Source organism: Anser anser (assembly GCF_964211835.1).
Source record: "Anser anser genome assembly, chromosome: 4".
In the NCBI taxonomy this organism is placed as follows: Eukaryota; Metazoa; Chordata; class Aves; order Anseriformes; family Anatidae; genus Anser; species Anser anser.
The window spans coordinates 55,011,302-55,037,960 of record NC_139724.1 but is presented as its reverse complement, the minus strand read 5'-3'; the positions used below and the strand labels follow the sequence as shown (position 1 = coordinate 55,037,960).

At 40.1% G+C, this 26,659-nt stretch overlaps 1 long non-coding RNA gene across 2 annotated transcripts; it reads right to left on the bottom strand.

Annotated features, from left to right (window-relative positions):
• LOC310898716 lies at positions 1-26,659 on the bottom strand. Of its 2 annotated transcripts, none has more exons than XR_014583580.1 (3): positions 23,276-23,386; positions 14,735-14,835; positions 1-271 (listed from the first exon to the last, which is right to left on the bottom strand). It is a non-coding gene; the product is annotated as an uncharacterized lncRNA (long non-coding RNA). The 2 variants fall into 2 exon arrangements; XR_014583579.1 differs by lacking the exon at positions 1-271 and adding an exon at positions 24,318-26,659 and having other exon boundaries at positions 13,918-14,835; positions 23,276-23,391.

The following is a 26,659-nucleotide window of genomic DNA, read 5'->3' as shown; positions in this document are numbered from 1 at the left end:
GGAAAAGTACACGGCCAGGAACTAGGCAGAAATTCACAGAATTTGAAGGCAAAAGAAATGCTTGCCATGATTGCAAATTGCTTCTTTGCATGACAAAGCCTGTAAAATCATGTTCTTTGAGAGCTATCGATTAAGCATTTTTTAATTCACTTAATTCTGTGGGACTGTACTGCTTTTCTGTCAGGTGCTTTTTCAGATGGTGTCACAGGGGCAGATGTCTTTCAGGAGTCTAGCAGGTAGGAGCAGGAGAATTGCTGGTCCAATTTATAATCTGGAAGAGGGGGAAAAACTGCTATGAGATTGAAATCTAGCTACCATAAAACTACACTGCTGGGCTTTAACTATGCAGCTATCCTTTACGATCAGCATTTGCATGCCACAGTAGCCCCTCTAAGGTTTTATCTGAGACTGAAGTGCCTTCCCTGTTCGATTTGCTCAAATTTTGAAGTGCTATCACACACAGACTTATGCTGGCCTCCACAAAGCGCCTTCGTGCACTGAGCTTCAACGCTGGCGGTTCAGAGAGCCCCTCAGCCAACTTCAGCGATGCTCCGGGGAGAGATTTTAAAAACGTTTGACTTCCGTAGCTTCTGCTCGGTGTCCTCGGGGCTGTGGGGAGCAATGGCCCTGCCCGCCCAAGGCAGGGCTGGGCGTGTGCCGCAGCCACCCAAGGGCGTTGCACCTCGCCCAGGCCTCCAGGCCGGCCCCGGGGCCTGGCGGCTCCTCCCTGGCCCTCTCCACAGGCAGCAGCACAACCCTGCGTGTTTAGCCCTGGGGTGTTCGGCTGCTGGTCTCTGGCCACGGCAGCAAGGCAGGAGCTACAGAAAATAGATGTTACCCTGCAGCCTGATCTGCCAGTCCTTTCTGGGCTGTTCTTGTCTGAGGGCAACGCCCTGGCTGTAGGCTTTGGGGAGACTGCTTAAAGTAATTACAGTCTGTCATAACATGAGTTTATTACAATAGTCACATTCATGTAATAGACAGAAATGTTTGTTCCCTTATGAAATACACAGATGCTGGAAGATTTATGTGGGTAATGCAAACAATAATGCCATCGCAGATACGAACCACAGTTGATTTCCATATACTGTACTGAAGAAAGAACTACAGCAATTTATAAAGTTATCTGCCTAAAGCCAATATTTCAGTAAAATATTTACCTTCAAGGATGCAACACACCATCTCCCAGTGATGCATCTCTTTATTGACAGACACGAGTTATTAGCTGCCACTTTAAAATGAAATAGAAGGGCATTTGTCTGCTCAGGGAGAGGATTTCTCTTGGTTTTTAGAGTATTAACAGGCTAGATACAGCATCCGTATGTTGAGGTAACACTAGCACAAGCAGGTTTTAATTCGAACTCCATTATTTTGGCAGGTATCCTCTAAAAACACTGGTGAAGATCTCTTCTGCTGCAGAAGATGCACCCAGACCCCTGTGCCTCCGCATGCTCATGGCAGTTACAACAGCTGGAGGTTCCTGACATTAAAACAGTATTTCCCTACTCTTTCTGATCTACAGGAGAGGGCTTGTGTGTTTGTTAAGTACAGCTTTACTTCTCTGTGTCAGCATGTCCCAAGAGATGCTGCCGTGTCTTCCACCCAAACCACCACAGGCACCTCAGCAGCCAGTCTGCACCCAGCATTGAAAATGTTTCTGTGGCATGGGTGGAAGCTTAATTTGTATAAAACTGATACTTTCTGTTGAAAGTTACATTTGTGTGATAAGGTTTGTAGCTCCACCCTCCTACTTTCATTAGAGCAAAATTTGAAAAGATATTTGCATTTGGCATAATGGTTCATCTGTTTGAACAAGCCACAGTAACGTCTTACTTTAAGTCATCTCTGTGTGCTGGGATGTCGGCACGACATGCAAGGTTAACAAGCACAGCAGTGATAACAGTCCCTTCAGATCTGCTATTAATTCTGCTGCAGATGCCTATTTACTTGAGGCATTTTTGTCAGGAAAAGCAGCGAGGTTGCACCAGTCAGGCACAAGTGGGGAGACTAATCAATATTACTTACCACTTAGAAAGCACCACAAAAATAAACGTTACTTTACAGAGTATGAACTCAAAAGTGTTGAACAGATGTGCAGGACAGACCCAGCTCCAAGCAACTCAAGTTTAAAAAAAAAAAAAAAAAAAGGCATTCTATTGAAAAAGATGTCAATGTTCTCTATTGAATATATTTAATTGCTTAAGTTTTGCTTTGGCTTACTCCATCCTTTCAGAGCTCTCACTGTGCTTTATTCTTAAACATCTTTCTCAAATTAATTTAATTACATTTTGAAACCATAGGAGCTTATAGTATCCACAGTACCCAGTGCCAATGAATTCTGTTTTAACATGTTGCTTGAAGTATCATCTCTGTTTATTTCCATGATCTTCCCCCTGAATTATTTCATTTGATGTCCCCTAATTCAAGTACTGCAAGAAACAATAATCAACTCATCCCCACATACCTTCTCCCTTCCATTGCCTTTATTCATTTCCATTTTTTTTCTCCCTCAGGTGTCTGTCCCAAGGCTCAGGGATCTTGGTCTATCTAAGAACTCCTGATACAAAATCTATTCCTTATCTTTGTGTGATATTTGTGGACCTTCGCTATACCTTGCATAATGTTACTATATCCTTTCTCAGAACAGCACACTGCATTCAGAATGTGGGTGTATTGTGGATTTATACAGTGGGATAGTTTTACTGTTACAGGCAATTTAGTATCTTCAATTGCTATTTCAATTAAATTTTAAAAACATGCAAAATAATGACAAAAATTAAATGTAAAGCTCTTTGTAACTTCAGTGATCTCACACGGATTCTGTGACTTTATATTCAAGCTTAAGTTTCTGAAGTTAATTTACTGATTTGAGGAATCTAATTGCATTACTTTGGCATATAACTCTATACACAATTCTGTATATAATTATGATGCTGTAAACTTAGATTTCTATATTCATCTTGCTAACTCCTCTCTGCTTGGAAAAAAATAAAAATAAAAATTTTCTTCTCAAGATTCCTGTGGGGGAATGGAGTGGGAATTTAAAACCTCTCATCTTAAAAGTTAAAACACTACAAATCACAAATCTCCTCCTCACCTCTCTTTCCCTACTGGTATTTCTCTGTTTGCTCCTAGAAGCTAAAGATATGACCTGTTGCTGTTATTTGCCAGACACAGAATCTTAAAAAACTATATTAAACAAATATATGTATATAATCTGAATGGTCATACAGTAAGAAAAGCTTTTTGCTCTATAAAACTGATTATAACATATTATAGCCTATATAAAAGTGTATATTGCATAGCTACTGCACTCCTTATCACAGAGCATTCAGGTACTTTGAACTAGATCTAAATCCACACAGGCTCCCTGAAGCTAGTGGAGACATGCTGATCTAAATGAGTTGAAATACAGTGAAGCAACTGCCTGGCCACGGCTGAATCGCGAGAGCTCTTCTGTCGTTTTCCAAAGGACTTCCATGGGCCCAAACAGCATGATTTACCTCAGTAGAGGAGGTCCAGGCAAGCCTTAACGGTGCATTTGCAAAGGTTTTTTGGTTGCAGCCATATTGCTGACAAATGCGTTATTTACACAGGCTGGTGTGATAAGAGAGTGTAAACACCTTAAAAGTGCCATTCCTCTTGCACAATTAGCTCCTGGGTGCTGACTCAGCTCGCTGGGGCCAGCGCTTCCCGCCCACCCCAGGCCTTGCTCACCGGCACCTGTCTGCATTGCCATCACACCACTGCTCTTCTGGGGGGCTCCGCACCGGCCCCCCAGGCCTGCCAAAGCCTTCTACTGGTCAGCGCAAAATTGTCACACTCCTTTCCTAATCCTAGTGCTTCATAATCTAACAAATCACAAGATTAGCCACTTCTGACAGCGCTCCGTTTTATTAGGGCAGGAATAACTTGTGAGAATCCCTACAGTGCATGCAGGCTTTGTTCAGGTCATGTATAGTGTTCTTGAGATACCAAACCAACCCCCCGAGATGAAAAATATGAATACCAGTAAAAACCACTGACAGTTTAAAAATATTTTTTGCTTAAATTTACAGCTGCTTGCAAAAGCCCAAAGGCTCCAAGCACTAAAAAACTGTACTATTTGGATAGGGGCAGATATACTGTGTTTGCAAATCACATGGCACCTTCTGAAATCCTTCATCCATACTGGGTAAAAATCAATGGATTTGAACCATGGTTAAAGGTTTACCTTTGATCATCTTGTAAGAGATAACAGCAGGGGTGATGATATGACCAGACAAGTGTTTGTGATCATATTATTGCATTTCATAAACTGCTGTTCCACACTGTCAGCACATCTCTGAACCACAGCTACTGTGCAGGCTGCAATGCAGTAACCTACAATATGTACGCTGTTTGCTTAATAAAAATAGATACATCTAAACATAACCATGCATAAAAATATAAATGCATAATAAATAAAAAGTTATAGCTTGTATATCTACATATAACTTTAAACATATAAATATAAACATAAATGTCTTATATAATATATAAATATATTATATATAATATAAACATAAACATAAATAATACATAAACGCATCTAGTAGATGCATCACATGGTAAGTGCTCACTGCAATTATGTCATGGTGTCATGGGAAGGGACAGAGACAGGACAAGAAGCAACAGGCACCAGCTGGAACATGGAAAATTTCAACTGGATTCAAGGAAAACATTTTTGCTATGTGGGTGACCAAGCACCGAAGGATGTTGCCCAGAGAGGCTGTGGAGTCTCCACTCCAGCCTTGCAGATATTTGACACCCGACAGTTCGCAGCCTTAGCAAGCTGCTCCAGCTGACCTACTCGGAGCAGGGGCTTTGGACCACACGGTCTCCAGAGGCCCAACACAAATTATTCTGTGATCCTGTGAGTTCACGGCCATTTGTCATACTTCAGTTGAGGGATCAGCAGTTAACATGTGATGGGGACTTCCATATTGTTATAACTCTCAAGGGAAAGTTGCAATAAAGAATTAAAGAAAATTCTGAGAAAATAAAGCAACTATTATCAACAGAAAAAAAAAAAAAAGAAAAAAAAAACAAACAGAAATTGAGAGGTTGGTGTGGTATCACCCAGCCAAATCATCAGCTGGAAGCACAGCTTCTCAGGAAATGGAGGTTGTTTAGGCCACAGGAAATTCCAACACTCCGGAGTCAGTTTTCAACCCAATTTGAGATGAAAAATGTAGATAATACATTTTGCAGAAGATATCCAAAGTATCTAGATTAATAAAAAAGTGTTAATACTGGTAAAAGATTATGACATTGATATACACGTGCACATACATACACACACAAATTAAAAAAGCTAACTGGACAAAGAATACCATTCAGGAAAAGTGATAGAGAAGAATCAAAAGTAAACAAGATGAGATTATTAAAATGGAATCTCCCATTTCAATTTTGAATTTCTTTGAAACGTTCCCATTAAAAAGCCGGTTGTTTTCAGCATTCAAATTCATGAAATACATTTTGCACCCAGTGGAGTATCATTTTCCAGAGGGAAATTTCCATTTCAAAGTTTTGTATCAGTTCCCTCATCATTAGCTCAGCTATTATTCCAAGAATTGTTATCTTTGAGAAATATGTTTTTTCTTCATTGATACGCCTTCATTTTTCCTAAGCCAAGTTTTTCCTTTCCTTACAATAAAGGGAATTCTTCATTTTTTTACACATTCCTTTAGTTGTTTTTTTTTTTATAAAAAGAGAACCACAAATTTTATTGCCCTGTTTCTTTCCAGACAACCCTTACAAACAACTTCTGCTTTATTTTTAGAATTAGCCCTTCTTGATGGCTTTTATTTTCCTGTGCAGCTCTAAGATGATTTACTGTAATTCAAATTTAACTATCAGTTTGCTGCACCGTACACCTGACAACATGGCACAAATAATACCTACTTATACTCTCTAGCCAGGTACTTCATGTCCTTCATCACTAGATTATGTGAGTACCCCAAATACTGATGAACAGAAAAACATAAATAAGTTTCTTACTTTAATGTACAAAGAAGAAGTAATAAGATTAGTTTTCCAGCAATGCCAGCAATCAGTCCTCAATGACTATGAAAAACTGTGACACCATGCATTATGTTCTTGGGTGCAAGCATATAAAATTTATGGAGGTTAAGTTATGACCAAGAAAGGATGTTTGTACTTCTAGTGGTATAATACCTCTGAATGTCCTATTAGAAGAACCAAACAAAACTGTATTATAAATTTGTAAAGAACTTTGATGTTTCAAACTGATGGCAGTGAAATATTAGACCCTTTGGGGCCACCACATAGTTACTGCATGAGGCAGCTGCAGCCCTACACAGTCGGTCATGAAAAGGTTAAGATTTTCTGGAAGTGGTGTCTCCACAGATGGCAAATTCCTCTTTCTCTTCAAATGAGACTGTCAAAATCAAAACAACCTCTTTCCCAGAGAAAGAAAACTAATTTTCCACGAATTCAACCCTTCCTTCTTCCACCATTTCCTCAGCTGTTGGTCCACTGCCAGTTCAGTGCATCCTTCAGTTCCCTTTGGTTCTCAGAAAAGATTATGTTGGCTGTTTGCTGTTGTTTCCCAGCCCTAGTTACCGTACTCTTACAGCATATGTTACATCCCTCTTTCTCCGATATCATTCCTTCTTTTCTCTTTTGCCTTTACGACCCCATCCCAAGTTTGCAATATCACACACACTGTTCGGAAGACACTACCTCTCCCTATAAAACCTGACTCATTCACACCTCTGAACTCTTAAAGCTAATTGCCTGAAGGGTTTTTTCATCTTGATGGCTTCAAGCTAAGCCTGGTGATTCAGTGTCAGATCTATGTACTACCACCTACTTTTTCAGATCTTGTTTTTCTGTGATAATCTTCATTTGCTTTACTGGGATCTTCTTTAAATGTCTTTAACCTCAACAGATTTCAGGAACTGCAGCTGGTAGGTTTTTTGTTGTTTTTGTTTTCCCCCTTCAGCCTGTCTCCAAGACTGAAGGTTTCTTTTATACTCTCCCTATTTATTTTTTTTAATCATGTAAGAAGAATTAACCATATATCACAACTAGTAGGAGATCAACCATCATTGTTAAATGTCTTAACTAACCCCTGTATCCTTCTCTGAATACTTGTCCATGAGAACATGGATGTACAAATTTGCCATTTACATGTACTAGAAATCTTCTCATTATCAGGACTATTTCTCCATAAATATTCTAATCCAGTTCATAGTCTTCAGCTCTGTGACATCAAGATAGTCAAAAACTTACACATTACTGCACTTCTAGTCAAAGTTTCATATTTTCACATGGTTATAGGATTTTTTTACATATATTCTGATTTATATCAAAACCTACCTAAGAATATAAATAAGCTCTATTAGGAGAGCAAGCTATCAGGTAAACAAAATTTTGTTCACTGCAACTTGATGCAGAATAACACATTCATATAAGCAGGTCAAATTTTCGAGGAATTTCCATGAAATTCCTGAATCTCTGACTTTAGGTCTTGGTTGCATGTGCATGCAGATGGGCATTTAGCTTATATCTATACACATGAAACTGGGGCTGTAAGCTGTTATGGCAAAGGAGGGTCTGCTATAGCATTTTCAACTTTTTCAAGCAATACAACCTCATATAATTGCTTTGTTTTGAACACATAAAAAAAAAAAAAAAATGAGGCAAAGCAGAGGAACATAATCCCCAGGCTCTGAACAGCCAAACTATTTGTGCAGCTGGATCACTCCTACTCCTGCAAAGGAGGCATAGCAGACAGCCACCCACACAGCTTTTCAAACCACCTAATTTCAGTGCTGTGTTTATCCATTGGATATGCCACTTTCAAGCATTTATTCTGTCCATTCTCCCATGCACAACACATACAGGAACTCCTTTTCTAGTCTGTCTCTCTCTGCGGCTTAGTGCAGTCCAATACTAAAGTCAAGGCAAGTCTGTTATGTGAACTACACAATGGCAACAGATACGGTAACAGGACTTCCCAACAAATGAGCAACACTCTTAAATAGCAAATGCTTTTGGATTTGGGGAGAAGTACTGCTGAGAGAGATTTTCGTGTCTGTAGGTAAGTTGGATGTGCACACATGAAAGAGGGCCTTTGTTGTCTAGTGAGGTTAATGAAAAGTTCACCTTAAAGAAGAATTCAAATGCCAAAAAATAAAATAAAATACCCACAACATGAGTGCTACTAAGCACTGTTAGAATAAAAACAACAACAGCAAAAACACAAAGGTGATTGCAGGACTGTGTATGTCGTGATTTCAGGAAGAAACCCTAAGCTGCATGAGAGGAGTTCTAATCAGCCAAAGTAACCTCCCAGAGTGGCAAGGTGGCAGAGATGCAGGAAAATGCACAAAAACACTTCTCATTTGGTTTAGCTCCACATTGTACTTGCAGTAGTTCAGCTGATGAGGACCTGGGGAGGACATTTAGAGGTGAATTGAATAGGAGTCCGTATTGTGGAGCATATTGTTCTTACAGTACTGGGAGGACCAGGGCCAGCTTTCGTCTTAGAGCACTTAAGGCATTTGTAACCAAAAGTGCCACTGCTGTGAAAAGATCCTGCACAAGATACCTACATCCAGGAAAAGACAGGTCTTTTCCATAGGAAAACTGTGAACCTCTTTAATGGTGAAATATCATCACATATGTTCTAAATATGTGGCAAATTAGAATGATTACTTCATCATCTTTTGCTGCTGTCTCTCAACGCTTTTAATTTCACTTTCACTTCCCTCCTAATTTTAAGCCTCCCTAATCAGCACTTCTCCCAAAATTGGTGATTTCTGTCGGCACCTGACCACCAAAAGCTCTTTGCGTAATGTGCCTTAACCAACTGCCTCACGGGTATCTGTTGTGACTGCTCCTGATGAGGGAGGGCTTAGTGGGCAAAAGGAATGGAAAGTGATCTCATTTTCTTGATTATAAATCCAATTATGCAAACAGACCCACCATCATTTCTCTTATTCCTGTTTTCATGGTAGCAGACATAAATTTTCACAAAGTCTTTGAGAAAGCTGTGCTGGCTGGCTAAGTTCTTTCATGATAAATAATATTGTCTGTATCTTGGCTTTCCCTGCCAAATCAAGAGTGAAATCTAGCATGCTTAGTTTTAGCTAAGGAGCAACCTGTTTCCCTAACACTCAAACGAAGTCAAGCTAGTCAAGTTTTACATCAGGAAATCCTTACAAAACAGGACTTTAGTCATTCCAAGGAGTTTCTTGATTGTTAAATTGAACTGTGCCATGATAAATTGGCACTTTTAAACAAAATGCAGCCTCATAATTCTCACATTTCTTTAAATAAATGTCAAATGAGAACAGGGTGGCTAAATTCCAGGTAGCTTTCTGGAAAGCAGAAAGGTTAATTAATCCACTGTGTAGTTTCAATCTTCAAATACATATATATATGTATATATAAAGAGCTCCAGGATTTTGATTTCAGCAGAGGCTGCTATGCATGCAGCAAGACTACAACGTTCTTCATCAGTGTCTGGTGCTCCCCAGAGATTTTTCTGGATAAGGTCAAAAATTTAGGATTTGATTTTTGTTCACATAGTGGAGCTCAGGCTTAAGGATGTCTGGACATCCTTCTAGCTTCAGCTGTTCATTTTTTCCCTCTTTCCATGACCCCTGCCTGGCATATCTTCCCACCAGAGACCAAACTATGTGCTCCATGGTAGACATTTGCCTATTAAACATTGTTTTCAAAAGATATCTGTGACATGAAAAAACCTTATGCACTTTTGTGTCGTGTTTTCCCATTCTAGGCACCATATTTTCCCCGAAGTATGACTTGTTCATTTATAGAGAAATGGAGCATTTTGCTCCTTATTGTAATTGGGTAATCATTTAGTGAGCAACTCTTCTAAGGAGACCACTGTAATTATAGTTAGGGTCTGATCTTTGGAGATCTCCAGAAGCCGCCTGGACGTGGTGCTGGGCACCCTGTTGTGGGTGTCCCTGCTGGAGCAGGGGCTGGAGCAGGTGCCTCCAGAGGGCCCTGCCAATTCAGCCATTCCATGATTCTGTGATTCAGTGATTCTGATCCTACATAAACTAGAGGTGCTTTTTCCCTTGACTTCGATGGGAATCAAACCAGATCCTAAATCACTTGGAAGATGCGTACAGAAAAATCCATATCTAATGCTGTCTGTTCAGGAGTGAGGCACATGAAAAAGTCAGACCTGAAGCTGTGGTACCAAGGAGTTTTACACTGAGTATGCAATCCGATTACTTGTGCAGTGCGCATGACAAGCACGGTGACTTATATAACAATGCAGCCCGTCTAGTATCAATGTTTAAAGAGCAACGCTGCAGAAAACTGAAACCTAATCTGATACTTTTGCAGTATACTGGCAGAAGGACAGAGAGGTGAAGCATTATTAATATGTATTAGAAAGGAATAAAAATTCAAACTGTGAAACGTTCATTCCTTCCAGGATAAAACTGTGAAATAGGCCACAGCCAAAACAGTAAGTCTGAGTTTCATATTTCTCTGCTGTGGGGATCTATAATTTCTGATACTACTGCACTTATATCCAGGGATTAGGACTTTGGATATGGATCCAATGTTCCCATCTTTTCAAAACAGTGTTCAGATTTGATTATAAATTCAGACCTCGAGCCAAAATCTCAGTTCCAGCTCAACTCCATTGAAAATGAGTTATCGAATTCACAACATTCAGATCCCAACTTGTCCAGCTTCTGAGGAGGTTCAACCTCAGCCAAGATGGTTCTGAAGTTCTATGGTGATATTGAGATCCAGATGCCTGCAAAGTCTGGGGAAATAGGTTACCTAGAGTAAGAGGAAAACACAAGGGTGGAAATCAGAAGCAAAATAGTGGGAGGACCAGCTGACTGACAAGAGAGGAAAGAAACACTTAGAAAAGGGAAAGATGCTGACATTGTTGCATAGCTCTTTTCGACACTTCTAGCAGGTAGGAGATAAAAAGCCAGTTCTAGTGTGGAAGCCATGGAGATATGTCAGTGTGTAATGCATCTATCCTAATAAATCTTGCTTTTCAGGTAGACTTACTGGAATGGGAACACTCCCATCCTAATCAGCTATGCAGCTCTGGGAATGGAGCTGACTTGCACTTCTTTCTGAAACAGCAGCATGACTGCTTCCACCTGTGAGCAGGTATCTGGTATTTCAGCTGGCTGACGCATTGACATGTCTGTGTGTACCTGACACAAGCCTGGGGTAACAGGCCCGAGTGGAACTGACTTAAACCAGTACCCATGATATCTCCTAATCTTTTAAAGACCCTCCTATAAAAATATATATATATATATATAGGTGTAAATGCTGTACTCCTTCCAAACCAAAACTGTAGCATCCTTACTCCAGCCCTCCATAAATGGAGCTGCATGTGGAATATTACTCTTCCAATTTTGCTATTCTTGATAAAGAAGGAAACCACACATCCTTGCTTGTTCTATACTACAGAAAGACGGAAAGAAAAACAAGTGGCAATGCTAAGTGACCACCTGCTGTGTAAGCAGTGCCTGAGAAGAATGTAAAAGCTGGTAAGAAATAAACCTGAAACAATTCTGTTCATTCTTAGTGAGACCAGACTCACAAACCTCTTCATGCACAGTGTCTCCTTGATGAGCAAGATCCACATGGGCTGTTAACACAAACTACTCCGTTACCCCTCTCTCTCTAATTTCTCATGTACTTACCACTTAAAGTAACTCCTTTAGGTGATGCACAGACCCATAAAGATATTCAAAAAATGAAGGTGCACTGAAAAAAAACATGCAAAAAACACCTTGACACTGCCCTTCTAAGGACATGGCAGAAATTCTGCAAAATTATCATGCCTAAACCAGTGGGGTTCTGTATTTTTTTTCTACTATCTATATATTTATTAACCTACTTATCATGTGCATGTGTGAAAACTGCACACACAGCCACAGGTGCAATGGTTGCTAAATTGTGTTGCACACAACTCTGTGCATGTGATAACAGAAGTCAGAATGAGCATTTTACTCCTGTGGCTGGGTAAGAAAGGTCAGGTCTTAGAAATGCCACCACAAAAGAATCAGCAAAGCTTTAACACACGTGTGCCAAGGACAGATTCCAGTGAGGTCCACACAGAGAGCTGATGGTTACATTGCAGAAACAGACCGGGGCAAGAGCAGGGCCATGAGAGGAAAGGGAACCCAGGCTATGTGTCAGAGATGCCTGACAGAGTAAGGAGTTTGAAAACTGCAGGTTGGATCTGAAATTCTTTGGAGATTTGCACAGAGCTGCAGTGAGCAAAAAACTGGACCAAATGTGTTCTCTTACATTCCTCTTTCCACGTAGAAGAAATCCTAGTGGTGTTTAAAATTTTTACATTTGCTGAGCTTAGAGATGAAAAAGGAGAAGCAGGAGTGGTATTTACAAAAGTGATTGAGATTGAAGATGGAGATTTTTTTTAAGGTGGGAGAAACTAAAGCTTGCTTGTATTGTGGGGTAAAAAACGGCAGAGAAAAAGGAAATTAAAGAGGAAAGTAGAGAACAGTAGACACAGGAGGGATTCAGCCAGAGATCAGACTCAAGTGGGGCTACATTCCCTGCTGCTCGCTTCATGCACCCCTACTACCAGCCTGCAGCTTGTACAGCACAAGCATGCTGTCTTGATAGCAGCTTGACTGCTACTTGACCACATTAACTATTAGTTAATATCTCATTAATTATTAGTTAATATCTCATTAACTATTCTGGGATGTGCTTTTGGGACCTGTTGACCTACCTCCATGACCTCGCTGCAGCAGGCTAAGGAGATGTAATGACAAACCTGAGCGTTGGCACAGATGGACCTCAGGCATGAGAGCAGGCCCAGGCCTGTGCTCCAAACACACTTTGATTTTTTCAAGCATTTATTCTGAAGTCACATAGGAAACTGATGGCATAGCCCAGGGAGTGAAAGTTGGTCTCCAGGGCATTACACTGGCATCTACAGCACATTTTGTCTTCCATGTTCCAGACATGGTCATTTGTGGATACATGTGCGATTGCTTATATGTTGAACTGCACGGTGACTTGACATTACACACACCACAAACACCGGGAAGCGTCTTCTCAGTTAAAACATTAACCAAATTCTTCGACAAGCTTGGAAAAAAATAAGTTAAGGTGAAGGTCTTTTTTATTTTTCAGTGAAACATTCAGCACTTGGCTCAGGTCCAATATTATGTTATAGGTACTTGGAGATCTTTTGGGTATTGAGAGCTTGAGATTACTGAGCATCCCTGAGGACTGGGGAACTCAGGTCTAAGGACTGACTTTTCTAGGGAATCATTTCAGGTTACCTTTAAAATTATAGGACAAATGGCAACAATAAAACAGGTAATAAATTACTATCACAATCAGAGCCCTATATCTCCTTGAAAGCAAACATCTGAACGAGACCAAACTACCGGCAGCGCAATAAAACACAAAGGGTGTGGAGTTTGTACAATATGTAGACATAATTTCTGCTTCATGAATCTACTTATAGAAAGAGGAAAGATTTCTGGGAAGTAAGCAAGTGTGTTTAAACAGAAAATAAACTTCAAAGAATATCATAAAAAGAGGAGGGTAAATGCAGAGATGACTTTGTTTTGAACTCAATAAAATTGCTCAATAAAAATGTCTAACATGCAAATTTCATTTTTGTTTTAAACATTATAGTTTCTTTTGCTACTTTGGGCAACATGCTGTCCTTATCCTGGAGGCACTTCCCTTGCTGCTCTCTTCCTTAGACTCTGACCTTGAGGCTCTACAAGGACACCAGAGTTCATCCATATGGATTAGTTTGCAGGACTGGGGATTGCTTATTGCTTATCTGAGGGTGTGGAGTGATGGTTTTCAGATACGGTCACCGAAGCTTTTCTGCTGAAGCAGTACAGGTTAGCTTAAGGTAGGAGAAACTGGATGTGCCACTACTGTAGTAAAAAAAGAAAAACATTTCTCATGATTTCTTTTCAAACTACAGTATAATTTTCAACTATAAGGATCCTATTTCTGATTTTTAATTTAAAACTGCACACTTTTAGAGCAGTGGTGTGTGAGTTGGCATGTCAAGCCAGCCCCTGCTTTACTCTGCCTCCTGATCCCATTTCCTCTTTTAAAAAACTTCATAATCCTCTTCAGCATCACACATCAGATACTCACCAACCAAAAAGACTTAGAGGCAAGAGATACAGTTTCTATTAACTCACATGTTGCCTTTGAGAAGGAGAAGATAAGAATTTCTGGAAGGAAATATACTTCAGCTATATGTACTCATAAGTCCTCCTTCTTAACCTGATAGGATTTCAACTTTTATCAAATGACATAATCATATTTTACCCACAGTTTCCTTATTCTCCTGTGAGCTGAACCAGCTGACATTTATGACTTTAACTGTTAGCATGCTACACGTGATATATCTTAATTTATATACGCGCTCTGCTCACAGCAACAAGGATTGCCAGAAAAAAAAAAAAAAAAGAAAAGAAAAGAAAAAAAAAGCAAAAAAAAAGCTACTATTCTTCTGGCTTTTAGTGGACACAGCTCCCTGTGGACGGCTACCTCCCTGCCCTGCCTTTGAAAATCCAAACCATTATTATTGTCATTTAACAGTTTTTATAGCAACCTCTGTATCAGACATTTAATGTTTTGTAACCAGATTCAGAAATCAAACTTTCTAGTTTTGCATATAACAGATCCCAAGATCCCAAGAAGATAAAAATACCAGCTGAAGCCCACTGTAATCAGAAGACATATGGTGACACCAGGGACTTCAGGACCAAGGCTTCAGTCATTGTCTTCACTTGTCATTCCCCACACTGAGAGCTGGAAAAAAAAAAAAAAAAGTTCCCTGTTTACTCACACCCTGTCCTTCCCTTGCAAAAATCAAACTCACTAGGAGCATGAAATGTTTCTGGAGACCGTGGCATTGTTTTGATCTGGTTAACATTTCATGCTGTCAATTTTTATGATGTTTTCCAAACAGTGTTAGAACCAAAATGACCTGCTACCTTTTATTTTTAAAGAAGTACGATTGGTCAGATTCCTAGGAATAATTTTTAAAGCCAGATGGCATGTGGTACCAAAGATCAGCTACGCTTACAAAAAAGTACTTCTATAACATTTTGCTTCAAGCAGAGAAAATACAACAGATAAGGCACTGCTGAATCACATTACATTTTCCTCAAAGTAGTAAAAACAATTTTGAAGTTCCCAAAGGCGCCATCTCTGTAGGCCTGTAATAGAGGAAAAAGACAGAGGGGGGAAAAAAAAAAAGTAAGCATTGTTTTCCATTTCTTGAGAACTGCCAGGAACAGAAAGACAATGAATAAGCCTTTCTTGCATTATATATGATATTTTTGCATCTTCATGAATGTTATACATACAAAGTACACATGCACACAAATACACACAGATGTCTAGAAAAAAAAAAAAATAATGTCATTAATGCAACCACAGAGATGAGAAATCCAGCATTTCAAAGACAGAAAATGCAGCCCTAAAGTAAAATGTTCTCGCTGAACTTTGCCCTCCTGTATTTATTCTCAGATAGGGGTTTTGTCATAGAAAAGAATAGGAGAAATGGTAGTGATTCCAACAGCACAAACAACATAAAACCACTTTTTGCACAGCTCAGCACAATATCCTTTACTAAAAGCAATGTTTGGCCCTTCCAGATCTACAGGCTGGAGAACTTCAGCCAATTTTCTGCAACTTTGTTGTACTTGAATTGTGAAGGTCTATTAATTAATCTAGCTTTGCTTAAACTGCCCTATTGCAGATTTCCTATCTGGGAAAAAGTTATTTAATGCATTCAGAATGAAAATGCAGTTAATGCATTCTCCTTGCTGCAATGAGACAATGAAGTCCAATTAAATTTAACAAAGTTTTGCACAACTGAGACAAGGATTTAGAAATCCAAACTAAAGATCTCCCTTAAGTAAACAACATCATTAGTAATATTTTTTTACCCACCTGAATGCTAATGCTCTCATAAATTAGGCATCATAAATTCTGCTACATCCAATTTTCTCTTTGTTTTATGTGAAATAATAATAATGAATTAATTAATTCTTTGCATTGATATCAAGCACAGACATTTCCTGAAATGCTTTACAAATTCACCTATGAACAAAGTGTCACTGTAGGTTAAAAATTACATGAAATGAAATAACATTTAGTCCTGCATCTAGGGACTGGCAACAAGAATTTCTGTAGTGTGGCAGAAGTTATCAACTGGAAACACAGAAGAGAAAACTGAGGATACCAGGATCATAGGTTGCCTTTTAGATGCAAATGTAATTATGAGTTAAATAATGTGGTCCTGAGATATTTCAGCCAAAATGTTTCCATTAGAAATAGAATAATATTCACAGCAATGTACAAAGCACTGCTGCACCTTCATCTGAAATATTTTATATACAATTCTGATCGCCCATTGTTCAAGAGGGATGAATTCAGGTTGCAAAGATGGTGCTGATGACTCAGATCATCCAAAGAATGGACAGGCTACCATACATAAGAGTACAAAAGCCTTATTTTTTTAACCTAGTGAAATGAAGGTCAAATAGGGATAGAGTATAAACACCAGAAACCTAAAAAATCTTTTTCAGCTACACTGAAAATGCTGGCATTTGATAGACATTGGAATGAATAAATTTATGCCATAATTTATACTTTTAATCAGCAAAGAAATAGGGTTCTGAAACAGGCAATAGGATAAGTTGGAATAGAAACCTAACTGGTTTTACAGTGGAACTCAATTAACTTGTGGAAGGGACTGTATGACACAACTGTCTGCAACAGGAGAGACACAGACTTGATGATCCAGAAGGTCCATTTGAGCTGTATCATCCTACCTGACAGATTTTCATCCTCCATGGATGGTATATACCCCATAGGTTTTCTGCGGATCAGCCACCCACAGAAGACCAGGCATAACCAATGTTTCAAGGATTGCAACAGACGATGGGAAGTAGCACCCCAACATCACACTTTGATTTAAATCAGGAGCTCTGAGGCAGTGCCTACTCAGGTTTACTTTTTTCCAAAAAAAATAACACTCTGGGCCTCTATGGCTATATATGCATGGCCAATGCTAGTCGCTGCCAAAAGCACCTGGGGTCAAAAAGCACAGGGGAGCTCCTGTGGTTTCATCCTCGTCCCCAGGCAGTGCTCGGGGCTGCAGCCCTGCTGCAAGCTGCCACGCGCCCAGCACAAGCGCTCGGAGAGCTGCAAGCTCAGAGGACAGCCTTCAAGCAGCCAGGATTTGGAAATCCTGGCTCCCAGCAAGAGGACAGTTTGTTAACATGAGCTGTGGATCCTGCAGCTTTCCAAGCCCGACTCTTTGACTTCGGCCTGTTTTTGTCAAAAACCATCTTCTCTGATGATCCCACCCAGTGCCTGCTTTCTGGTCCATCTGCATCCTCGTGAGCACACATGATCTGGAAAACTGTGGCTATTGCACACGGAAAAGAAACCTTGCCCACCTGCAGCTTGCCAACGTTGCTTGCCGTTCCTTCTGCAATCTCGTTAAGCTTTGTTTTGCTTTGCTGACACCAATGCTGCCAAAGAGATCAGCTGGCGAAGGAGACTGCATTAGTAATGTGGCTGGCATTTTGCCTCCTGCAGTTGAGATCACTTCTGAGCACTGACTCTCTACTGGTCCACTTGGACAGACAGCCTAAAACTCTCTCCCTCGGTTCAACTTCCCAGTCACATAGTGTATTTGCCATCGAGCTATTGCACTGGCCTTGCTCCATACCAATGATAATATCTATAATTATTATTTTTCTTGCCTTGTATCTTCTCTTCTCTAGCCAGCCACCTGAGTTGTTGAAATACTTGGTGAGCCTGTGTTCTGTTCCTAAAGCTCCAAGTAGCCCTGTAGCCCTTTCATTGTGACTCACGGTGATGTCTCCACTTTGCTGGAAGATTTTACTTAAATCATTTATAATTTGGGCTAGAATCTTGCTTTTCCAGGTGTTCCCTTGGAAATACTCATCCCTCTCATTCATGCAAATCTTTTCATTTCAGAGATCAGAGATGTGAAGCACAAACTCTGTCTTCTTTGCACATAGTATAAACAGCCCTAAATGTAGCAACCAGGGTGGCATTCATCTCACTTCACCTTAGCCATCTGAAAGTCAGCCTCACTGAATCATCCAGATTCCCTCCATAATGATTGGAAAGGGGAAATTCTTTCCAGAAGGAAAATTTTTCTCCTTCTAATGCAGGGAGAGGTCTCACCATCTGGAGATGTCTCTCCACTGAACACAGAGCACTTCTAGGAAACCACCTAAGACTAACATTCAGAAAACTAAAGGTAGATGAGACATTTATGTTTTAATGTCTTGACAGTATGTTGAGAATAGCAAGTAATTATTTCTGGCTCTTATAAGCTAAGTAAAACTGTTTCTAGCCCATTTCAGAGAAGGCAAATAGAAGCCCATAAATAATATATCTACGACCTGACAAAGGACGTACTGGCCATCACCGTCAAAGGCACAGGAAGAACGTGGGGGATCCTCAGTCCCAGTCCTGTGCTGAGACCATTAAACTATGCCTGTTTCAACAAATGTCCTCCTACTTGTTGCCAGCAAACATCTCAATAATAGTTTTACACAGGTTGTTAATTGTTTGCTGGGCCTTGCCTTTGACTAGCAATAAAAAGTGGTCACACAGAAAGAATTCTCCAGAACTGGGCTGCCTGTTTGTTTCCCCTACCACCTTCAAGAAGAAATGGGCCAAGTGCAGCATCCAGAGTGGTTGAGAGTGATCATTCACTGCTCTGCAGGCAGTAAAACTCCAGTGGACACAGCTGTACCAGGAAAGGATGTTTTGTTGTTGTTGTTGTTTGGTTCATCAGTTGTTTTTGTGTTGTTTGTTTGTTTGTTTGTTTTCCCCCAGGAAAGAAGGGATATGAACAAAAGCAATCTTTTCTCTGGTCACAGTTGTGGAAGGCTTGCCAGCTCCAAAAACATTTTATAGTGTAGAGCAGACTTACAGCCTTCACAGGTATCATCTCCCACCCATAGAAGTCAGGCCAATGACCCTTCAAGTTCATAGGTTGCCCAGGCCACTGTGAACATGTATCTGTGTGTATATATTTATACATACACGTATGTATCTGTGAGTGTTTGCACATTCACTCACACAATTTTATAATTTCTGGAAACTAATTCTTGATAATTTAGCATTTGGTGTTACTAATAACGTATATGGCTCACCAGAAATTTGTGTGCACATCGAGCAGAACCCTGGAGGGGTTTCATTTATTTATTTATTTCCCATTTTATGGAGCCTGATCCATCCTTCACGGCACAGAAGAGACCCACAAGACCAGGAAGGGAGAGGTATGGCTATAAAACCAGAGTAAATAATTAGTGGTGCAATGCAGCTGTAAAATCGCTGGACAAATACCTGCCGCGTCTCCAGTCCATCGAGCTGCTGAACTCCCTGGCCGCCGGGGGGGCATGCCGCCGAGCAGCTCAGCTGTGTCGGACCAGAGGCCGCATGGGAGTCTGAATTCCTGCTGCCAGCTTATCAGAAACAGTCGTAAGACAAAGGGAAAGCTTTGCTCGTTTTCAAACAATTCTGTAACTAAGAGCAGAAAATAGTGGGTTTGATTGTGGTGGAGGTGGCAGTATATCCTGCGCTCTGCTACTGTGCAGAAAAAGAACGCATTCGAATGCAAAGCGATTGCATTTTAAGCTCAGATTGTAAAGGTTATACCCCGCTCTTCATGTCCTGTGCTTCACGCTGTGGAAAAGCTACAGCATGCCAGAAAGGAGCTCTTTTTCAATATACAGAAACAAAACTGAGGAAACTGTAAACCTACGTTATTTACTGCATCTAAATCTCTTTCTTATGGTAAGCAACAGCTCTGGCCAAGAAGCCACAAACCAAAAGACACCTTAGTGGTCCAGGAAGTTCAGAGTTCTTTGAGTTAAATATTGAGCAATGCAGGTGCAGGCTGCAGATGGGAGGCTTGGGTGCGAAAGCATGCCAAGTGCATAACAAAACTCGATTGAAGGAAGCCAATTTTAAGATCTCCATCTGAATTAGCTGCACATAGATGGCAGGAATTCCACACATACCCTGTTTGAGAAACAAGAGTTTTCAAGGTTCTTCAGTGTGCGAATCACTGGCATGAAAAGGGAACTTCTTTGCTTTGCTTTCTCACAATTAAAGTTACCACCAGGCACGCCCAAGTATATGTGGGGGCAAATAACTTCTTGCTGCAATTTAACTGAAGTTTGCAGGGCATTTTGTCTGTATTCACCAAATCAATGCTTTTTCAAGATTTGTGTCTAATTATTTTAGAATTAAGAACTGACGATTTTGCTGAAAGCAAGGAGGCAGATTATCAATATTTCCATTCTTTTCACTTTCCACTTTTCTTTCACTAATCTTTTGTGTATTTTGTGTTACCCTACCCACTGGGATATGTGAAGCATTTTTAAAACTGAGAGAAATTTTGTTTTGGTGTAGTTTTCTTACCTACCTATAGAGCTCTAGTCTGTAAAACTGATATAAGTTCAAGCAATAAATCAAATTATAAAGAAACAACAACAGCAAAGATATGCCAGGGTGGGAGGTACTTGCAAAGAAATCAGCTCAGCCTGAAAAATCTGAGTGCTGATGGGGTGGACAGACTTTACCACGCTTTCAAATCTTGAATTCTCCCCATTTCTGCAAAGCAGCCCAATTAATAGTCCACTGTTTAGGGGGAGAAGATATCACGAAGAATATACAAAGGTGATGTAGCATCTTCTTAAAGCAAATGATCCTTGCTTGGCTACAGGGCAATGTTCAAGCAATGCCTACCACAAAGCTTAAAACAATGGCAGCCACCCAAGAGAGATCCACTCTGCATAACGCATTCCACTGGAGGCTCAATAGCCTTCTGGTGAACCTACTGGCTCATGGTTTCCTTTAATGGGACCTTTAAAGAACAAAAGGAGATCTGATAGGCATTTCCCTCTTTATTAGGCTCCCCAGCTGCATACTATATCCCTGTTTAGCATGAATTTTTAAGTGAGAAAGCTGTAACACCAGCTTACCTTACTAATACCTGGCTACATAGCTACACAATAAAGACTTGTTTGACTGCTTAAAGTGTTTTCTCTTAGCTTTGTTAAAATGTTTACTAACATTAAAAAAGCAAGTATCTGGCTCTTACCCCATCATTCTATTTCATCTGTAAAACTAAAGGGGATAATAACAGAAGTGATTGTGAGATGTGAAATTTGGTGAGTGGAATCTGTTCTGCAGCCCTACCATAGCAGCCCCTTGCATTTCCTTGGAACTATTGACATGAATATTGGCTTCTTGCATCTGGATCATTGCTCATACAGTGCTTTTAATATATAAAGCACTATGTGTATGCTAACTACTTCATTACTGTTGATGCATACTTGGAAAATAGATCTTATGATTTATTCTTCATGTCCTACATTACTTTGCTTAGGTCCCAATTTTACCTAATGTTTACAGCAAGCATTTCAAGTTTACACATTATCAGTCATAAACAGCAGAGAATCTGCAGTATATTAAGTTAGGTGCATACATAAGTCTTGGCAGAATGCAAGATACTTATTAATTAACAAAGAATGATATTCTTCTTTCTGCAGTATGCCTTCAAAATAACTGTTAAACATTAGTCCAACTTAGGGTGTAAGTGGGATTTATGTGGGAAATGGACTTTTGTTGGCTGTTTACACATGGGTGAATTTTGTCCAGTGGGTGTGTATGTTTACTTTCCACTCTAGAATTTTGGATCCTCCCAATTCTTTATTACTACCTGCCAAAAACACTGTTGTTAGTTTTGGGTTTTTGTACACTTGAAGCCAGATTTATGACCTTTGTGCTTGAAATATTCCACAATTGATCCTTTTTCTGTTCACCTCTTACTCTTGTCCCCAGGCCTGATCATGACTTCTAAAAGAGTTTAAACTGATCACTGACCACTTTATTAATTGCTCTTGTAACTAAACACTAGTTTGTGAACAAAGTTTTAGTTTCTGGAGTACTGTGGAAAAAAAGTGTGTCACTGAGGACTTCTCTATGTTGATGGAGTCTGCATAAATATAAGAAACTAACTTTCTGAAGTGTTTTTTTTCTGAGAACTTCCAACTCCAAAGGACTGCTGTTTGCAACAAGTTTCTTCAGGAGAAAATTGAGAGTTTAAAGACTTGAGGTTTAGTGGCAGATTTTGCAGGAAGCATATAGCCCTTTTTGAGAAAAAATGTTCATTAGCATTCTTTATTATAAAATTATTTTTCCCAAAGCAAGAAAATTCAACTGCTTTTGAATTTGAATGCTATTTTACCTGTCATAACTTAAAAATATTTCCCTAAGCATCTTTTCTATTTTCATTTTATAACTGACACTTTTTATTATCATCTGTGAAACCCAAAAAGTAAAAAAATCTGATTTGAGATTTCCATCTTCTGAATTTATACTTCTTACCTGCAATAAGCACATTCCAAAAAGAGATGTAATTTTACACCAGAATATAATCCTACAATTATACATTTCATTTTCAAAAATCAAGCATTCAGATATGGCAGAATAAAACAAAATGTTGCAAATGGCATTATAAGTGAAAACCATTGGGGTTATCCAACGACAATATGAAATATCAGAGGGTCCACAAGCCCAAAACTCTCCATTTCCAACTATTCATGGAATACATGGCTGACCAGCAGCAGTTTGTTCTGGCCTTTTATTAGAAGGATGCACAATGTGATATCCTCTCCTGATGTTCTCTGCAAACGCTTAAAAAACAAGAGAGATGGCAACAGACACAAGGGACTTTAAATTGAGCTTCAGACAGCTACAGTTGTTCTGTGGTGCTATGTCTCACTGAACTTCTGTGATGGTATCTCTAAATAACTGTTCACCAAATTCATGAACCAACTGTTCAGGAATTTCTCTACTGACTTGAATCTACTTTGACCATGTCTCAATAAAAGTTTAGCTGAGGGAGCTCTTTTGAGAACTGATCGCAATAGGAGTAGCTTTGCTGTTTGTAAAGGGATCCAAAGGAGCCTGAAGAGAGCATACCTTCAGTGTGGACAGACTGTAAAGCAACCTTCACGTTCTCCTAATCTTGGTCTTCTCAGTCCTATGTAATCCAGATATTGCAGACTCTCCACCTGGCACATGAGGAGCAGTGCCTCCAGCACCAATGTAATTTAAATTGCAGTCATTAACATGCCCATGGCTCTTTCTACTCCCATCCCTAGTAAAACCCTCTTACCAATTTTGTGAAAGCATCTTTGGAAAGCAGCCACTCTGCTGTCCTCCCCAGCTCCTGTTCCAATTCAGTTCGCTCCTCTCTGAAGACCTTTTCCTCTTTTCCATCTCTCTTGCATGCTGTGAAAGGAGAAAAGAGGGGTAAAGATCTCATCTACAGTTTATATGGATACAGAAACCCCTTTTTTGTGCCGTATGTGTGACCCAGGAGAGGTAAGATCTCATTTCTGGACAATTTTCAGTAACTTTTTCCTGTTTTGGTAACTGTTTTATTTCTGTTTAAACGTTACTATAGATACTGGAATTCAGCCTCATGAAGTTATATAACTGAGCTTTGCAGAGGCGAGGGCAAGGATGTCAGGAGGGACAGTCACATTCTCCTCTGTGGACCATAGGCAGAAGAGAGCATGCAGTGAGAGCGCTCAGAGAGAAGGGCACCCTCCGTACCTCCCTCCAGATCTGGGAGTCTGTGTGGCTTCCTCAGACCCATAAGGACTGAACGTGTCTGAGGCATGTGGGAATGATTGTGTGAAACTAGTCATCAGACACTCGTTAAAAAGCATTGAAAGGATAACAGCACATTTTGTTCAGATGTCGGGAGGTGGCAATGCATTCAAGCAGGCATTCCACAGTTTTGGGAAGGCCAGTGGTTATTCTGAGATAGCACGAATAGAAGCAGAAATGGGGTTTTAAAAACTGCTGAAGTAACTTAGGCACTTGTGTCCCACTGGCTTTCATGATTTTAGTCCTTATTTTTCTGTACTGTTCAGGATAAGGATGTGCAGAGAAACCAACCCAGCTTGGAAGAAGCTAACTCCAGGCCCAGAATGTGGTGGGTTGATCCAGCTGGGCAGCTGAACTCCACCACGACTGCTCTCTCACTCCCCCTCCTCAGAAGAAGAAAAGGGGAAGAAGAAAGTATGATGGAAGGAATAAAAGGCTCATGGGTTGAGTTAAGGATAATTTAATTGAAGGGAAAGGGAAGAGGGAAAAACAAGCAAAGGCCATGCAGAAGCACAGAGGTAGGAAATAAAATTATTGTCTACTTCCTGTCAACGAGCGATGTTTGGCTGTGTCCCAGGAAGCAGGGCCTCAATACGCGTAGCATTTGTTTGGGAGGACAGATGTCTTCCTAATGAGAGCCACTCCTTCCCCTCTCCCACCTTTTATTGCCTTTTATGTGACACCACATGGTGTGGAATATCCTTTTGGTCGGTTTAGGTCGGCTGCCCTGCTGGTGTCCCCTCCCCACCTCATGCCCACCCCCAGCCTGCTGGCTCTGGGGGGTTTGGAGGGAGTTTGGTGCTGTGCCAGCACTGCTCGGCAATAGGCAAAACACTGGTGTGATACCAGCGCTGGTCTAACTACAAGGGCAGAGCACAGCACTGTATGGGCCACTGCAGGGAAAGTTAACTCCATCCCAGCCGGACCCAGCACACAGAAGCAGAGTGATGGTGTGCTCAGGTACCCCGGGTACCAGGCCCAAAGCAGAGCTAGTCAGCGTTTGTGGCAGCAGTCTGCTGGTACAGCTCCCCGTGCCTGAGACCTGAGGTTCAAAAGTCACCAGCTCGCTCAGAGCAAACTCTGAGCAAAATTACCTAACCATGGTGGTATGTTCTGTGTCCTCAGGCATTTTCTATTACTCATGAATATTTCTCTATCACATGGCAGGGAAAAAGAAGTTTCTAAACCAACTTGTCAACACCAAAATACATTTGTTTCGCCACCACCACGTTCACAATTCTGGAAATGACTTACAAAAAGTTCATTGCCTCAAAACCTAACAATTCCCTATTGCTTCAGCAAATATAACTGGATTCGAATAAACACCTTCATGTAAGAAGGGGAAGGATGGTTCACTGATTTATGTGCAGTTTCCCAGTACTTCAAGAAAGCCAACTTCAACTCTTGACCCACTGAAACATAAAAGTCCAAGTCCGTATTTCAAAACCGAGATAGGCATTTGGAAGTCCACAGAGAACTTTCTGATGTAAACACTATAGTTTTCACCCTCTCTTGCTAATACTGCCTCAGTTTTCCATGAGTTAAATGGTGATGATGTTTCCCTATTTCACAAAAGTGCAGTGAAGAAAAATTCCCTTAGCATGTATGCAATGGTTTTCATCACAGTTTGAAGGAAAAGACAGAAGAATTAGAGATTAACTGCTTTGCAGGTATATAAAATGCCCACCTGTTTTTTATTTAAACTAGTGTCAGCAGTAATCTCATCTTTTTTGATGACTACTATAAATGCTCCTTTTGCAAGTAGCATAGCTGCTGCTGCTGCTTTGGTGAAGCAAGGAGAGTGCTCAACACGAGAGACATAGGGTACAGTCATTTAGGACTGGAAGTGTCTAAGAATTAATTAACATAACATAGCAATATAGGTAGGCAGATTTTGTGAACAGAAGCCCTGTTTCACCATTCCTGTTTTTTTGCTCATGCCTGCCACCCCAGTTTTGTGTCTCAAAGCTCCTTGCATACCAAGTATACTGATATTGGAGCTTTTAACATGCACAATTTTTAATCAAAAAAAGGCCATTTAGATATTCTTTAATGATTGAAATATTTGCAAGCTATGTGTGCAGTACTGTAGTTGAAATAGAATCTCTAATATTATTTAGTACATTTGAAGTTAGTATACTGTCAGTCCACTTTGGTTAGTAGTTTTCCCAAATTATGTAAATCAGGTCAGAGAAATTGAATTTGCATATTAAAAACACAGGTTTTGTGTAAATATAATGAGGGATATTACATGATCCAGTGCTGATAAGGCAAGTACGTGGCCATGACTCCACTGCTCGCAGTGGGTAGATAAATACACAGACATTTCATTTCTATTTCCTCCTTCAGTCATCAGCAGCAAAATTAAAATCAAAAAGGCCAGTTCACCCCATCTGAGAAATACCAACAGTCTGAGAAAACATTATCTAGAATGTACTGACTCCTCCCTTTTTGACAATCTGATTCCTTCAAAAGTGTCTCAAGATGCACATTGAAAAGCTGAGGATTTAAAAAGGACCTGGTCATTTTTGAAAATATAACACTGACATTAACTGTTATAGGTAGATAGGGAGGCACAAGAAGGAACAGAAACGTTTAGTCTTCCCTTAAAGCTTAGGCTGGGAAAGGTTTACCTGCTAGTAATCATGCTGGTTTTCAGGATTTCATTGAGGAATGCTGAGTGATATTAAAATGCTTGTGTTATCTGATTCATGAAAAATGATGAAGTTGTTTGGCGAAACACACTGTACAAATGCTTTTCTTATTGTATTGAAAAAACTATGAGCACAACTGGAAGACTTGCACATATTGTGAAATAGTTTTTTTGCTTTCACGTCATTTTAATATCACTCAATATTTCCCAATGAAATCCTGTACAATAAAA